The sequence below is a fragment of the Molossus molossus genome, unplaced genomic scaffold, assembly GCF_014108415.1.
Source record: "Molossus molossus isolate mMolMol1 unplaced genomic scaffold, mMolMol1.p scaffold_m16_p_3, whole genome shotgun sequence".
In the NCBI taxonomy this organism is placed as follows: Eukaryota; Metazoa; Chordata; class Mammalia; order Chiroptera; family Molossidae; genus Molossus; species Molossus molossus.
This window is the reverse complement of record NW_023425366.1, coordinates 83,891,413-83,909,142: the sequence shown is the minus strand read 5'-3', so window position 1 is coordinate 83,909,142 and position 17,730 is coordinate 83,891,413. Positions and strand designations below refer to the sequence as shown.

General features: G+C 34.3%; 1 protein-coding gene across 2 annotated transcripts in view; it reads right to left on the bottom strand.

The window, feature by feature from the left end:
• Positions 1 to 17,730, bottom strand: part of COMMD10 (COMM domain containing 10) — a 165,355-nt gene that overhangs the window by 53,727 nt on the left and 93,898 nt on the right. Inside the window, exon 6 of one of the 2 annotated variants that reach the window (XR_004961673.1) lies at positions 2,694 to 2,794. The exons of the other annotated variant lie outside the window; for it this stretch is intronic. The gene's annotated coding sequence lies outside the window, so the exon portion shown is untranslated. The remainder of the gene's footprint in view (positions 1 to 2,693; positions 2,795 to 17,730) is intronic. 2 annotated transcript variants of the gene reach the window in all.

Genomic DNA, 17,730 nt, shown 5'->3' with positions numbered 1-17,730 from the left:
ATAAAATGTCACAAATATGAAGATCAAATAGAAAATGGTCAAGCTAGTTTATGTATAATCATTTAAAAGTGTTAAATCTTTCATCTTTAAGCAGGCAAAATTTCAGTTGATAAGTAGTCTGAAACACCAGCACTTAAATTTTTAAGATACATTTACAGTCTAATGTTACATACTAAATACCATATTTAAGGGTGCAAAATAAATTTATGGCCACATTTAAAATGCAAGGCTAGATAAAATCAAATAAATTTTACAGGTTATGTTCCTCCTCTCCAGGCTCTCTAACTTAAGCTGAACTACTTGTCCAAAAAACTGTAACTTTCATTCAAGCAGTTGGTAAAAACTGAACACTTATTATGGATCTGACAGTATGTTTAGCATCTTTTACCCTCATGAAATTTAAATTTTAGAAAAAGACAAAAATATAAGGAAACAGGCAAAATCACTGCAAGCTGTAATAAATAGTAAAAAGGGAACTAGCAATGGACTGAGATGGACATTGTACTCATGGCACACTTTTCCAAGGACATAGCATTCGAGTTGAGAAAGTGAGAGAAGGAGACAGCTATGTGCAAAGCTGGAAAAAGAGTTCTAGGGAAATGAAAAAACATGAAATAAACTGCAGCAGAAAAATACTAGCATCTGAGGAACTACAAGGACATCAGTGTGATTGTGGTCAAAGAACAACATCTAGCTGAAGAGCTTACAGTTGGGCCCAATCTGACAAGGTATCATAAACCAAAGAAAAGAGTCTGAAAATTTTACTAAGTACAATGGAGAGTTACTGATAAGTATTTTAAAAAGGGAATGATGTGATCCAAATAACATTTTAAGGAGGTGAACTTCAAACTGTGTAAAAATGGATCAGAGGGCTCCAGTGGGAGTCAGGTAGGTGAAAGGAAAATGATGCTTTGGAATAGGTGGCAGTAGATATAAAGAAATGAGAGTAGATTCAAGATAGAATTTGAAGAAAGAGGCAATAAGCTAAGAAACAGATGGGGAACACACACACAAAAAAGGAATTAAGGAATGAATGCTAGGTTTCTGCCTTAAGCAACTTTAAGATAATATTACACCAAAAGTTCTTCAAAACAAACATCTGAATCTTGGTTCATTCTAATTAAAGAAAGAAGAAAGGGAGGGAGGGAAGGAATAAAGTGTTCAGGGTGAGGTGGGGGGAGAGGGAGAGAAAGGCAGAGGAAGGAGTGAAATTCCCTGCCATTCTTTGAGGCATTCCAATGTCCCCACCTTATGTTGCAATACTGGATAAGTATTATATAACATACTAAGCTGATTCTTATTATTTATCTGCCCACCTTAGAAATATTTTCCATTTTATATATAATTTGCATAAAACAAACATGGTCTAAAATAAAAACTCATGTTGGAAATAATTTAAAGTTATTAGGAAAACTACACCTACATGGTTACTGGCGTTTCATTCTAAGTAAATTTTTTAAATCTGTGTTTTGCTGCTTATAAATACTTTGAAACCTGAGGAAACAAAAGAAGCTATATGTGCTAATCAGATCTAAATAATCAGATTAAGAAAATGTTATATATTAGGATTGCTCACTGGAATGGTTTCTTGAAGGCAACAGGAAGAATTTCTTTAAAATGACATCACTATAATTGTTTTGAGGAGGGAGTAGAATTAGATTTAGTAGTATAGGTAATGAAGCAAGGTTTACGTGGGTTGAAGAACTAGTTTTGATACTACATATTTAACCAAGTATATATTACTTTACCTGGTTGTACTTTAGTTTTTTCACCACTAAAGTAGGTTGTGGTACTAATCATTTGTTTTCCTTCCAGCTCTAAAACTCAATAATGTTATGAAACTATATTTAGAATAGTTAATTACAGAGGTAATATGTTAGAAAAGCTAGAGAAACAAAAGTTCCAGTCTCATCAGAGAAAGCACATTTCCACATTTGAACATGGGTATGGTTATTAATCTACATCAAATACAAAAGACAATAACATATTGTTTATTTATTGAAACTGGGAACAACTCAATATATTCTAAGTACATATTAGGTACAATGCTAGCCATTACAGAAAACATAAAAATGGGTTAGATTACAATAAAATCAAGTATCCAACAACATAGTGTGAATTTAAAGTTTCCTTTGAGAATAAAAATATTTACATTGTCTTTTAATTCTAAGTTCTCCAATAACATCACCAAATCCAATGCTAAACTATTTTCCAACCAAATGCCTACAAATCTTACAGTGGTAAAGATTGAAGTGACTTTAATGACACTAACACACACAGACACACACACACACACACACACACACACACACAGAAACTGAGGGGAACCCATCAGCTAAAATACAAATTTGTTGTACTTAAAAAACAAATTGTCAACATAAACTGGAAGAATTTAGGTATAAGTCAATATCTAAAAACTTCATTTAAATTATATTGAATGTTTAGAGGCTTTTAAAAATATATATACTATAAAAATCAGTAGAGATGAGTAAGTTTGGCGTCTGGTCATGGCGGATGACTGGTTACACAAAATGGCAGAGATTCAAACGTGTGTCGAATGTGCAAGGAAAGTTTCTCTACCAACATGCCAAATCGCATAAAGAGGATCCCAACATTTGTAAATACTATGGTTATAAGACAGTAATTTTTGAGAACCTCAGCCAGTACATGCAGACACCCATTTCAGTTATCACCTTTATTGGTGTGAGCAGTGCGATGTTCAGTTCTCCTCAAGCAGTGAGCTCTACCTTCATTTCCAGGAGCAGAGCTGTGATGAACAGTACTTGTGTCAGTTCTGTGAACATGAAACAAATAATCCAGAAGACTTGCATAGCCATGTGGTAAATGAACATGCAGGTAAATTAATACAGTTAAGTGATAAATATAACAATGGAGAGCAAGGAAAGCACAGCTTCTTGAGCAAAATTACCTTTGACAAATGTAACAGGTATGTTGCTATTGAACATACTAAAATTTTTCCTCATGTTTATGATGACTGGGGCAAAGGCTTTCAAGTATGCTAGAATATTGCAAACATTTAAATTCACATTTTACTGAAGGAATTTATTTAAGTCAATATTGTGAATACTCAACAGGACAAATTGAAGATGTTACACAAGGGAAAAAATACTAGATCAGTACAAAAAAGCAAACTACATAAAGACACTGGAAAGTACTCAAAAGCAGACATAAGGCTAAAGAGAGTTTAATTTTGACAAATGAAAGTAGAATATGTAAGAATTAAGAATTCATGGCTTACTGGTCCCAGAGCACCAACCAAGGTCCTTATCTATAGCTATAGAAAGTGGAGGAAAAGAACACAGCCATACTGGCTAAGATTCTAGAACTTGAAGTTTAGAGCTGGAAATTTAAAGGGAAATCTTGGCATGAAGACAACCTCAGAAGGCATGAGACCCAAATTCAGAGCATACACAAATTTCTGGCTGATAGCAAAATTACACATGAGCAAGGGAGACCCAAAAAGCCTGGTGAATGAGTAGAAAAGAAGATTTTTGAATTTGTGATCCTATTAACTGAGTTAATTCATCATCAAGCATTTGCACCTTGAGTGGGAAAAAAGATGAACCTGGACAGGCTTCACTGTCAAAGTATAGAGCCCAAAGCCTGCACAGTTACTATTAATTAGAAGAGAATCTTTAGGGGCAAAGAAACAATAGAGAGAGAGAGCCTCAATCCTTGAGCTAATAGCCAAATTTTTCAGGCACATGGGAGACCTACAGGTGTTCAGGCTAAATTTATAAAAAAGTATCAACAATGGGAAGCTATAAGCTGTACACTGCACAGAGACATTTGCAGTTTAAATTCAATCAAATTATATGCCTACCAGATTAAAAAAGCAAGGTCTTCAAAAAATATATAATAAAACTCAGTCACTTCAACATATAATATATAATGTCCAGTTTTCAACCAAAAATTTCTAGACATGCAAAGAAATGAAATGTTACTCATACTCAGGGAAAATACAGTCAATAAAAATGGCTCTAAGTGGGCTCAGATGCTGAATTTAGCATATAAAATAATACAAAAATGTTATTATAAATATATTCAAAGAATTTTTAAAAAACATGTTATCAGTGAGTGAATATAGAGAAAATCTCAAGAGAACAATGGAAGCTAAAAAAAATGGAGACACTAGATCTGAAAAATACAATAACTGAAACGAAACACTCACCAAATGAGCACAACAATAAGTTGGCGATAGCAGGGGAAGATAAATAAACTTGAAATTGGATGAATAAGAATTGCTCGATCCAAAGGTGAAAGAGAAGAAAATGATTATAATACCAGTGATATGTAAGATAATATATGAACTAATCCAACATAAGTATAATTGGAATCCTAGTAGGAGAGGCAATAAAAGGGAATAAAAAATATTCACAGCCCTGGCCGGTTTGGCTCAGCGGTTAGAGTGTCCGCCTGCGGTCCGGAGAGACCTGGGTTCGGTTCCCGCTAAGGGCACGTACCTCGGTTGCAGTGTGTCCCCGGCCCTGGTTGGTTGGTCGTGCGGGTGGCAGCCACTCGATGTGTCCCTTTCACATCGATGTTTCCCTCTCTCTCTCTTCCTCTCTCTCCCTCCCACTCTGTCTGTACAAAAAATGGAAAAATGTCCTCGAATGAGGATAAAAAAAAAAATATTCACAGATATAATGACTAATGTATTCCCAAATTTGATGGAAAATAGTACATTAAGACCCAAGAAATTCAGTAATATCTAAGCAGGATAAACACAAGAAAAATTTATACTAGAAATAATGCAGTTAAATTCCTGAAAGCCAAAGATAGAAAACTAATCTTGAAAGAAACCAGGGTATCCATAAAGGGCAAAATAAAGACTGAAAGCTGAATTCTCTTCAGAAACTATGGAAGCCAGAGAAATTGGAACAACAGATTTAAAGTACAGAAACCAATAATTCTTTTTCCAGAAAATCCATTCCTCAATAATAAAAGTAAAAGAAGGACATACTCAGATAACAAAAACAAGACTCTGTTGCCAGCTCAACTGAATAATGAAACATGCTAAACATTTCCTCAGTCTGAATGACACAAGATGACAATTCAGGTGTACCCAAAAGAAGGCTATGAGTAAATATATGCATAATATAAAGAGTATATAAAATGTTTCTTTCTTATCGTAATAAAAAACACATATGATTATTTAAAGCAAGAGTTATACCACTGTATAAACTTTATGCTAATACAGTGATACCTCGGTTCTCGAACGCCTTGACTTTCGACCAAATCGGTATTCAACCAGGAGATTCGAGAAACTTTTGTCTTGGAATCCGAACAAATATTTGGAACTCGAACTTCCGAGATGAGCCGAGTTGAGCCGAATGGCGTTCATTCGGCCCAGCGCGCCTTGCTTGCGTCATCAGTGTGAGTGCAGAGAGAGAGTCACGCTTTGTGGAGAGAGTCACGCTTTACACTGAATTGAACCCTTAGACATACTGTATACTTTTATTTCTTGTTGAGACTTATGTTTTTCTACATATTATATACAAATTAGGCCAGTAAATAGGCATTTTCTGGGGCTTGGAACGAATTAATCCAGTTTCCATTATTTCCTATTGGGTTTCATTGCTTCGGTTCTCGAACAATTTGGTTCTCGACCGTCCTCCTGGAACGAATTATGTTCGAGAACCGAGGTATCACTGTAATACAATAGTAATAATAACGTATTAACATTGGTTCATCAGTTGTAACAAATATACCACACTAACGTAAGATGTTTATAGTAGGAGAAACTATGCAGGGTGAGAAGGGATAGATGGGAACTCTGTATTTTCTGTTCAATTTTTCTGTAAACTTAAAATTGCTCTAAAAATAAAGTCTATATATATTTTTTTACTGTTAAAATTTGGGGCTTTAATGGCTACTCTTGTAGAGATAGGTATTCAGGCATGATTTGGCTCAAGAGATGAGTCAGAAACTTCTGTCATCTGCATTTAATTTTTTATTATCTTTATTATTGAGAATATTACAATGTCTCCTCCTTTTCCCCCCATTGACCCCCTCCACTGGGCTCCTGCCGCAACCCAGTCCTTCACCACCCTATTGTCTGTGTCCATAGGCAATGCATATATGCATATAAGTTCTTTGGTTAATCTCTTCCCTCCCCACTCCCCCCCACCCCATCCTCTGAGGTTCCTTAGTCTGTTCCATGTTTCCATGACTTGGGTTCTATTTTACTCATGAGTTTATTTTGTTCATTATATTCCACATATAAAAACTTTAATTACTAACATAAGGTAATATAATAGTGATTATACCATAACTGTAATTTTTGAATCATTTTTTGGTGTAAAAGCAAACCTAGCATTAAACAAAATCATTATAAATAAAATAAAACAAACAACCAAACAAAAACACCTAACAAACTAAGTAGTCATAAAAGAAAATTTCCCTAAAAGACATACAGACTTGTGCCATACACCAACATTCCCATCAACAACGAACTACATATACTATGGTGGACCCATAAGATTATAACAGAGCTGAAAATTTTCAATTGCCTAATGACATCCTAGTGCAATGCATTACTCATGTGTTTGTGGTAATACTGGTGTAAACAAACCTACTGCACTGCTAGTCATATGAAAGTATAGCACATACAATTCAGCAGTTGCCTATACTATCTAGGTTTGTGTAAGTATACTCTATGATATTTCACAATTACAAAATAGCCTAATAACTCATTTCTAAGAATGTATTCCTATCATTAAATGGTATATGACTGTGTTAAAAACCTATATCTAACATCATACTTAATAATGCAAGAGTGGATGCTTCCCCCCCTAAGTGTGAGAACAAGGAAAGAATGTATGCTCCAATCACTTCTATTCAACAATGTATGGACAATTCTGGAATGTGCAATAAGGTAAGAAAAACAATGAAAAGCAAACACATTTGAAAAATATAAGTAAATGTTTGTATTCTCAGACAACATGATCTTGTATTTAGAAAACTGTAAGAAATTAAAAGAAAAACCCCTAAAACTAATAAATGCATTTAGTAAAGTTACAGGTTACAAAGCCAATATTAAAAGTAAATTATATTTCTATATACTATCAACAATTCAAAAGTAAAATTAAGAAAATAATTCTACTCATAAGAGCTTTAAAAATAATAAAATCCTTAGCAACAACAGTATAAAACCTATTCACTGAAAACTCTGAAACATGACTAAGAGAATTTAAAGAAAATGTAAGCAAATGGTGCCAAATTCCATGTTTATAAATTTTTAGACTCAATATTGTTATGATGAAAATTTTCTCAACTTCATCTATAGATAAAATGTAATCTGTACCAAATCCCAGTATTTTGTAGAAACTGACAAGCTAATCCTAATTGTTGTATGCCAATTTTCTAAGAATGTAAATTAGGCAAAATAATGCTGACAAAGAAGAGCAAGGTAGAAGGAATTAAAAAACTCAAGTTCAAAAACTTGCTATACAGGTATAATAATTAAGACAGTGCAGTTTTGATCTAAAGATGGACATATATATCAATGCAGCAGAATAGAAAGTCCAGAAATAAATCCTTCCATTTATGACAAATTTATTTAGACAAAGGTGCCACTATGGAATTATATGGAGAAAAGGATAGCCCATATGGCTATCTAATTGTCCCAGTACCCTGTTGAAAGACTAACTTTTCCTTTATAAAACTATAAAACTTCTGGAAGCAGCACTATTTACAATAGCTAAGATCTGGAAACAAGTGTTCATCAGTAGCCGAATGGATAAAAAAGCTGTGGTACATATATACAATAGAGTATTATGCAGCTGTAAGAAAAAAAGATCTCTTATCCTTTGAGATGACATGGAGAGACCTGGACAGTATTATCCTAAGTGAAACAAGCCAAGCACAGAAAGACAAATATCACACAATCCCACTCATTTGTGGAATATAATGAACATAATAGTCTGAGAAACAGGGTAGACTCAGAGATGTGGAAGTAGGGTACAGACTGACAACTTTCAGAAGAAGGTGGGGGGGGGTAAACCACAAAACTTATATGCATGTACGCATAACCAATGAACATGGATAACAAAGCTAAGGACGGGTGGGGAGATGGGGAGGAGGATGTCAATGGGAAAAAGAGGAGAAACACCTGTAACAAAAATAAATTAATAAAATTTAGCAAGATATATATATATATATAAAGAAGTGCTTTAGTGGTAATCACTAATATATTCAGGTTTTAAACTTTTCTAACAAAAAGGGTACACTACTTTCATTGATTAAAACTCCAAGTTATATCATGATTCTCTAAAAGAAAGCAGGCTTATAAAAGATAACAAACCATCAAAAGAAATAAAGTATATTATCTCCATAAATAGTAATTCATTAACACGTTAAATCCCTGTTTTATAGAAGGTACTTCCTGACCATTATGTACTTCACAGAGATAAAAGATACAGACGCAGTGTTCTAAGAACATTCAATATTATGCACCAAGTATATTTCTGAAAATACTGACTACAAAGAACCATATGACCAAGATTTTATTACAGTCACTCTAAAAAAAGTAATGTGTCATATATTTATAATATTCCTCAATTCCTATAATCATTAAACTTCTGACATGGATTTGCTGATAGACTCCAGTATCTGTACTAATTTATATACCACTCTCATATTAAAACAAACCATGAGAAACCCAGTTAGTTTGCTTTCTTTCTTTTTTTATCCTCACCCAAGGACATTTTTCGATATTTTGTTCAGATAGAGTGGGAGGGAGAGAGAGAAACATGGACGTGAAAGGGATATATCGAGTGGTTGCCACCCACATGACCCAAGCAGGGCCAGGGACAAACTGCAACCTATGTACATGCCCTTAGCTTGAACCAAACCCAGGTCTCTCCAGACCGCAGGCCAACGCTCTAACCGCTGAGCCAAACCTGCCAGGGCCCAGTTAATTTTCTTAAAATAATGATGGTTGGGATCATAAAATGTGATGAGTTCATTCTCTAATTTCAATAAAATGCCAAGAGTAATTACTTGTAGTATATAGGTGACAAGTTTTGTTTTGTTGTTGTTTTTAATCAGAGGTTCTATTAGATCTATCACCCTGGCCTACCACTTCACACCCTACTTTATTCATCTGTCCTCCACACCAGTACCCCTTTCCCTAGCACCTCCTGTCATTGGAACCTCACCTCTAATCTTCTATCCCCTTGCAAGCCCCACTTTGTAAAAAGCCCCAGCCCCAGGCAATCAAAGCATCACCACTGGCTTAAATATGTGGGTACATTTACTCCTATTCCTCAAGAGATGGAAAGGTGCCACACACACCTTAATAGAATCAATGATTCCATTCTTGGCTCACTCAAAGCACTTTATTTATACATCATTTATTTGACTCAGACTCATGTTAGTTTGTTGCTCCTTCATTAAGTTAGTTCTTTAAAGTAAAGCAGGGATTGTCATGTTGTAATATCTTTAAGTACAAAACATATCTTTAAGGTACAAAACATTAGAATACCCTGAAAGACCCTCCTCATGTCCCCTTCTAGTGCTGCCCCTTCAAGGGTAAACACTATCCTGACATCTAACAACAGAGATTTGAACTTTATATATGTAAGATTATCAAAATGCATTCTTTTACCCCTAGCTTCTTCCACTCAATCAACATTATATTTATGTGAATCATCCAGTGTTAAATTTAGCTGCATTTCTTATATTCTCATTATTGTATAGTATTTCGTTTATGACAATACTACAATTTATTTATCCATTCTACTGTTCATGGGCACGTAAATGGTTTCTATATTGGGGCTATCATAAATAGTATTATTATGAACATCACTGTCCATGTTTTTGGTGAACACAGATATCTGCATTTCAGTTAGGTATATACCTAGATGTAGAATTCCCAGGTTATATGGTATATGCATGATCAATTTTAGTAGATACTGACAAACAATTTTCCAAAGTAGGTTACTAAAGCCTAATTTTTACATTCATTCTCTAATTTTTAAAACAATGTGTTAAGCAAAAATGTCTAAAGGCACCGGCTGACACTGATGAAATGGCCAGCAGAGTTCCTTAATCACCACAGCACTCGTGTCTTCCTGCTTTCATACCCTGAACCTGAGGCATACCAGACATTGTTCTACATTTGGAGACCATCAGATTAATCAGAAAGATAAAATCCTCATCCTCTTGGTTCTTATATTCTAGTGGAGGTGGGATTCACAGTGTTGTAGAGAAATAGAAAACACGGAGAATAAGAAGAAGCAAACATATAATTGAGAATACAAAGTAAACAAAGTAAAAATCAAATAAATGCTAAAAAATGAAACAAAAGTCCTCAAGTTTTCTTAATATCTGTGATGTGAAAGTAAAAAAAAAAAAAATAGTTTAACAACTTAGTTTCTTAAAAAAGCTTTCTTGACTATATTTTTTCATTATTTTATATTTTTCTAATATATGAAATAGGAAGGGATACACACACACACAAATACACATGTGTACATGCATATATGAATACACATATATGCACATGTGTATGTAGGTATATAATGAGTGTATATATTTTAAAACAAATCATGCAACTGAATATACATACTTTTCTTTCCAACAAATCATATAACTGAAAAAAAGACTAGAAAAATTATCTAATGAAACAGAATGCTGGAATCGTTTCCGCCAGGTAAGGAAAGATTACTGCACTGCTCTTAGATGCCAGCAAAAATTCAGTAACACCAGATGCTACTATAGGTAGTATGGCTAATTAAGATTTAACGTACTTTACTGCTTCAACAATTGAATAGGAGGGACTGCAGGGAACTGTTCTATATTGCTAGGAAAATCATATGATGGTCAGAAAAGTGAAAAGTAAATTTCTATGAAAATTTATGTTGTCTTTCATTTGTTTGAGGCATGTTTTTGCTTATGAGGAAGCCTTCTCCCTTTCACTTAGAATTTAAAATTTATGTTGTAGTTTCTAGAGCATTCAGAGTAAGAAGGTTTTGGACACATCAAATGTATGTCCATGTAGGAAATCAATGTTTAATTTGGAATAAAATGAAAAGCTGCTGGAGCTTGGCAACCATTTTATTACTGTCTGATTTAGCAGCATCCAACAGAGATGGAAAGTTTTATCATGCACCTTTAACTACTAAATTCACAAAACAAACAGAAGGCTTACTATGGAAGGTAGAGAGTGATCAGACTATATTCTCTAGTTACTCTTCCAGTAAAACAGCATGTGTTGTCTAAAATTGCTATGGGAACCTGGGAGCTCATAAGAAAAATCGAGTTTTAGTTGAACGTCTTCTTTAATATCCTATACTACAATCTTCAGAGTAAATAAAAAGTTTACATGCAGACATCCATTATCAGAAAAATCAAATATTAGCATTAAAATGGAGTACAATAATATTAAATTTTGCAATTTAATTATGGTGCTGAATTCTTATTCAGCATATGAGTAGATTCATTGCATGATATTTTTGTTTGCATACTAGAATTGATTTTAACATATTCTGTAAATTCAAACGACAAAAGAGAAGACAGATTTGTGCTCCAATTCCCCTTCTGCCTATAATATAAAGAAGGTTACATTATTAGATATTTTCTCCTCAAAAATGGCAAGTATTCTTCTAAATTTTAAGCACAATCCGGAACCAGATTCAAAAGGAAAATTAATAATTATTGAAAAGGGGGAAGAGAAAAACACCTAAATGAATATCTCAGAAATAATAACTTAAGCCTTGCTGTAACATTCCTTATATGAGCCATTCATATTACTTTTCAGAAAAGTGGAATTTAGTGCAGCAGAAAGAGAACTTGATTGAGAACGCAGATATTTAGGTTCAAATTCCACCCCCACACTCCCTTATCATTTATAACTGTGTAACTTTGGGTAAATAAAAAACCTTCCTGGAATTTGCTGTATAAACTTAAAAGCAAAGAGCAACTCCTTATTCTGTTCATTTAATGCTGCCGTGTAGTCAGGGTGTCAGTTTATAAAATTAAAATGATTTCCACAGCAACCAAATCATATCAATACAGTATTAAGAATTCTTCATAGTATCAGTCAAAGGCAAGAGAGTGGCTTTTAAAGGTAAACATCTACTATAAGCATCCATCTGTAATATACAGCAAGGAGAAAACCAAAATGTACTTGAATATTAAACTGCTCCTCATAGGTTTTCTTTTCTCTCTCCAGCTGTGACTAATATTAAATCTTTCTCTTTAAAGATAACGAAGGACATTTTCTGAGAATAACTTCACTCAAGGCTATAAAAGGAAGTTTAAAAAAAAACTAATCAAAACTGTGTGTGAGGTGTGTGTATATGTGGTAGAAAACTTATAAAAATAACCAGTACTATGTGTGTGAGATGCGAAGAAGAGAAGAGAGGAGAGAAGAGAAGAAATGACATGAGGTGACTATATCTTTGGTTGTCAAGCTTTCTGTAGTAACCACAAGGAAAGCATCCATGGCTCTGTACTGAACTGAGTTAAGAATCAGGATCTTGTACTTCAATTCTATCTCTACCAGTAACTCAATACATAACCTAAACAAGTCATGTAATCTCCCTGTGCTTCTGCATCTGAACCGAATTCTACTCAAAGGGCAAGTGGCTATTTCCATGGGAGCCCATTTTATTGCACTTGCAGAAAGGCAGAAAAAGTAGCACGGTCCTTCCACAGATTTTCTATTTCTAGAAAACTCTCCTAATTCTTATTGGCAAGAAAGATAAAAACAAACTGTTTACTGAAATATAATGACATTTTAGCAAGTAAAAAATGTTGCCTAAAACTGGCTAGTATGGCTCAGCAGTTAGAGCATCTGTGGAAGGACCAAAGGGTTTCAGGTTCGATCCCAGTCAAGGGTACGTACTTGGGTTGCAGGTTCATTCCCCGGTCCCCGTCGGGGTCTTGCAATAGGCAACCAATTGGTGTGTCTTTCTCACATCAATGTTTCTCTCTCTCTCCTTCCTTTCCACTCTATGCAAAAATCAATGGAAATACATCCTTGAGTGAGGATTAACAACAACAACAACAAAATGATGCCTACAGTGTTACTTTCACATTAAATCTGCAAAACACATTACCATCAAATGGATGGGGGAATGAATGAAATAACCTTTGCAGTCTCTTCCAAGACTGAAGATTCAATGATTGTGATAACGAGCTTGATAAATGGGAAGAACCCCACATTTTAAAATGCCGAAAGTGTTTACTGAAGAAAATATAGGAAATGCCCAAACAATTCTCCTTTCTTGATTTAATATAGGGTGGAACAAAAGTAGGTTTACAGTTGTTCATATGAAAAATAATACACTAATTAATAAATAATAATACAAAAAAAAACTGTGCCTCATGTACTCACAACTATAAACCTACTTTTGCCCCACCCTGCATTTCTTATATAAACTACTGACAATATATAAAGAAAAAACATTTATCATCAAGATGTTATTTTTAAGTAAGCACATACTAAAAGACAGGAATACAGGTACAGCAATACTCTTAAGCTTTATTTAGAAAATCATCTGTCACACTAAAACAATATCCATTATTTTTTAGGTTTTGTTTAGTGCCATTTTTTCTTGGTAAATGTGAAAATTAGTAATATGCTATCCTTTATATATGAAGATAAAAATCCAACATTCAGAATATACTGTATTAGCTATTTTCCAATCATATTAGATTATGTCAAGCCATTCATATGCAAGTATTTAGCATTTCTATGAGAAATGCTTGTATATGAGCATGCCATGCACTATAGCAATAAATAGAGCCAGATCAATACCAATGCCATAACTCTGACTCCTTACTATCATGTAGTAATTACCTACATTAGCCAAAGCAGGCATGGAATGTTAACAGATTTGGTCATTAAGTTTTTTTATACTGGAAAGTCATTGTTACAGCTTTGTGTGTTAAGGTTGCTCATCCATGAACTAATTCTCATTGGTAACAAAACAGTTAAAGTGGTAGATAATTATGCTACTATGTCTAAGTACAATTACTCTAAATTCTCTGAATATGAAAAGCCTTTAAAATATTCATCTGTACTATTTATTATTGATAAAACAATAGACAACAGACTAACTTGACCACCCACTATGTGGCTGTACATCTATTCTGGCATAATTGTATAACTTTCACTGAGATTAGTTTTCATAACAATGAATAGTCTCAAGTTCAGGAGAATTCTTTGTATGCTTACCATAACCACATTTCCTCATATTGAGTCAACCAGTCTACCACTGTAAAGGGCTGCAAGTTATAACAGGACTTTTAAAGTGAAATCTTAAACATTTGTTTTTCTTAAGTAGAAAAACAAAATGAAAAAGTTTGAAATTTCATTTGTAGTTTAATTAGGCTGCAAGTTAAACAGTTCCCAAAACAAGCAACATGATCACGATACAACTTCTTATAGCAGTCAGCAGCCTCTGCGAATGTATTTTACTCTGTTAGAATATACTTCTAGCATTTTATTCAATGAATTATGACCTTAACTCACTTGATTGCCTGTCCCTCATAAAAGGAACTAGATATAATAGAAAATAGAGCAAAGAGAGGCAAATTCTACTGAAGAATGACTTAAACTACAAAAATATATTTTGTTCAAGTGGAAGAAAATTTCCCCTATAGAACCAACATTATGAACAGCAGTTAGACATCCAAACTCATTTGTAAAATTTGGTATGAGCCTTAATTTAGTTGAACTACAGAACCATTTTTAAACTCCTAATCCTAGGTCTCAGGGACCATTTGGGAATGGGTGGGGGCACAGATAGCAGTGTTTATTATTACTGTTATTAGTGGTGGGAATAATATCAGCTATCACTCAGCACCGACTATGTGCTTGGCATTGTGATAAATGCTCTACATATTTTACCTCATTTAATTTTCATAACCACTATATGAGAAAGGTATTATTTTCATCTTACAGGTTAAAAAAATCAGGCTTTGAAAAATTAAGTTACTTTCTAAGGTCATACAGCTGGGAAGTGGTTAAGTCATATCCAGATCCACATGACTTCCAAAGTTCATGCTGTCTGTCACTTTACTACATTACCAACCTTCAAAATACCTACTACTTTCCTTTCCACAGCCCAAATCCCCAATTCTTCAATACAGGTGATCCTAGCTACATAGTAGAAGAAATCATTCTGATCTAATTTAGACTGGATATAAATACTAAACCCTACCAGAAGTAGTAGGATTACTACTTTTAAAAAGGCGACAACTAAATTCAAGAATGATAGAGTAAGTAGTGAAACAAAAGTAAACAGAAGAGCTTGTAAAGCAAAGTATATCAGCCCTACTGAAGAAGACATCTATATTTGTCTGGCATCTTTTCTGTGATTCTGATGTAGCTATCAATCATGCCTTCTTCCCTCTCCAACCCCTGACGGCCATGAGAATCAAGCAGGACCCTACCTCCCCTGCCCCCTGCCAGAGACTTTTAATTCACTGGGAAAACAAGTCACACTTATCTGAAATCTGGTACTATAAGAATGATATACATCTGGACACATGAAGTCCATGGTACTTGTCAGAGAATAAAGCCACACAGAGGAAAGCAAAGGGGATGCAGAGACAAAGCTGTGGTGAAATTGCTTGAACCCTTGGATCCTGCCATGACTGAAGCTAGAAATTCACCTTGTGTTTCAAAATACTCTTTCACCAGTAAATTGTGACTAAGCTAATTTGTCTCTGACACTAACACCCAAAAGAATGCTGACTAATAGAGGTTTCACAGAGTTTGCTCTTGAGGCCATCCTCCTCAGGAGTGCTTCCATTAGTTCTTTTCTTCATCCACTTCAATACCCAAGGGTATGATAAGTAAGAAAGAAAATGAAAATCAATTTCAATTTCAAATCAAGGATGATTAGTAAAGGGTAAATATAGGGCTACAGAATGAATTTGGGGCAGTTAAAGGCAATAGTAATAAATATATTTTCCTACTTAAAATATCTATATACAAAAATCTGGAAATAGCATGATTCTTACCTGTAAACTCACTTTCAGTCATGTTTGATAAAAAAGCACAATTATAATATCAAAAATGTAGAAAGTTATATAATAATAAAATAAGAGAGTATAAAATGTAGAAAAGGGCTTATTACAAATTAAATGTATCCAACAAGTATTTATTTGTAATAGCTTTGTTTAATTTGACTTTTTTTTTATCCTCACCCGAGGACATTTTGCATTTATCTTCAGATAGAGCAGGAAGGAGAGAGGGAGGAAAAAAGAGAGAGAAGCATCAACATGAGAGAGACACAACGAGTGACTGCCACCCATATGACCCCAAACAGGGCCAGGGACAAACTGCAACCAAGGTAGTGCCCTTAGCGGAAACCGAACTCAGGACTCTCCGGTCCGTGGGTCGACGCTCTAACTGCTGAGCAAAACCAGCCAGGGCTTTTTTTTAAATCCTCACCCAAGGATATTTTTCTATTTCTCTTCAGATAAAGAGGGAGGGAGGGAGAGAAAAAGAGAGAGAGAGAGAAACATTTGTGTGAGAGAGACACATTGGTTGCTTGCTTTCCGCATGACCCAACCAGGGCCAGGGACGAAACCACACCTGAGGTTGACCAGAATCGAACCTGTGATTCTTTGTTCCATGGGCCAACGCTCTAACTGCCAAGCCAAACCAGCCAGTGCTAATTTGACTTTTTAAACACATTTTACATGACTTATATATTCTTTTTAAGTTTTTGTTTCTCAACTTGTATTTTATAGATTTAAATCAATACAGTTACCTGAAAATTTTATAAAATTTAAGATTTGAATTTTCATGCTTTTCTCTTTTTTGGATTAGTACTTCACCTTCAAGTATTAGTTGCTTTTCCTTTGTAATATTTCAGGTACAAAAGTTACATATAACTTAGATATAAATAAAAAGTTAATCATAAAAATGTGGTAGCACTATATCATGATGCCAATTCAAGACGATTTGGCATTTACATTCCAAATAAACTAGAATTCTTGCTTGCCAATGACAGAAAACCTAACCCAAACCGGCATATGCAAAAAGGTAATGTATTGGCTCATAGTAAGTGTAAGAGTAGGGATAGCTTCTGGCATAGCTGGATTTTGGCCTCAAAATATATCATCAGGCCTCGGATGATATATTTCTCTCTCTCCTCCCTCCTCTCAGTTCTACTTTCTGATATGTTGGCCTCCTTCTTAGGCTTCATGTGATATGTAAGGCTGTGGTACTTAAAGCTACTACACCCATCTTTCAAAATATACTAATATATATTTGCCCAATCTGAATCAATCAATGTGTCTTAGGAGATACAATATGCAGATTGCTTACGTGTAGGTCACATACACCATCTCTAAGTTGGTGGGGGTGACCTTACCTTAAGAGCAGGAAAGGAAAGGATTCTTCAAAGGAAAATCAATGTTTTTCAGAATATCAGATATACAAGGCCAATACAAATTACATTCTTTCATAATAAAGATTATGTGAACAAATAACAACTACAAAAACTGCTTTAAGTTTTTTGGTTTGCTAATAATTATAAACAATTTCTCAAAAACAGCACTCTTCATTAGATTTTTATTATTGTTTCCTTCTGATACCAATACTTAAATAATTAAAATGTTTTCCCTCTTTCAAATTCCTTTTATGTTAACTGAAATTGAGGATGTAGACAGCTATAGCTATAAAAAATAGAATATATTTTCAAATAGCTAGAGATTAATATCAGTGTTTTTTTTTTGCCA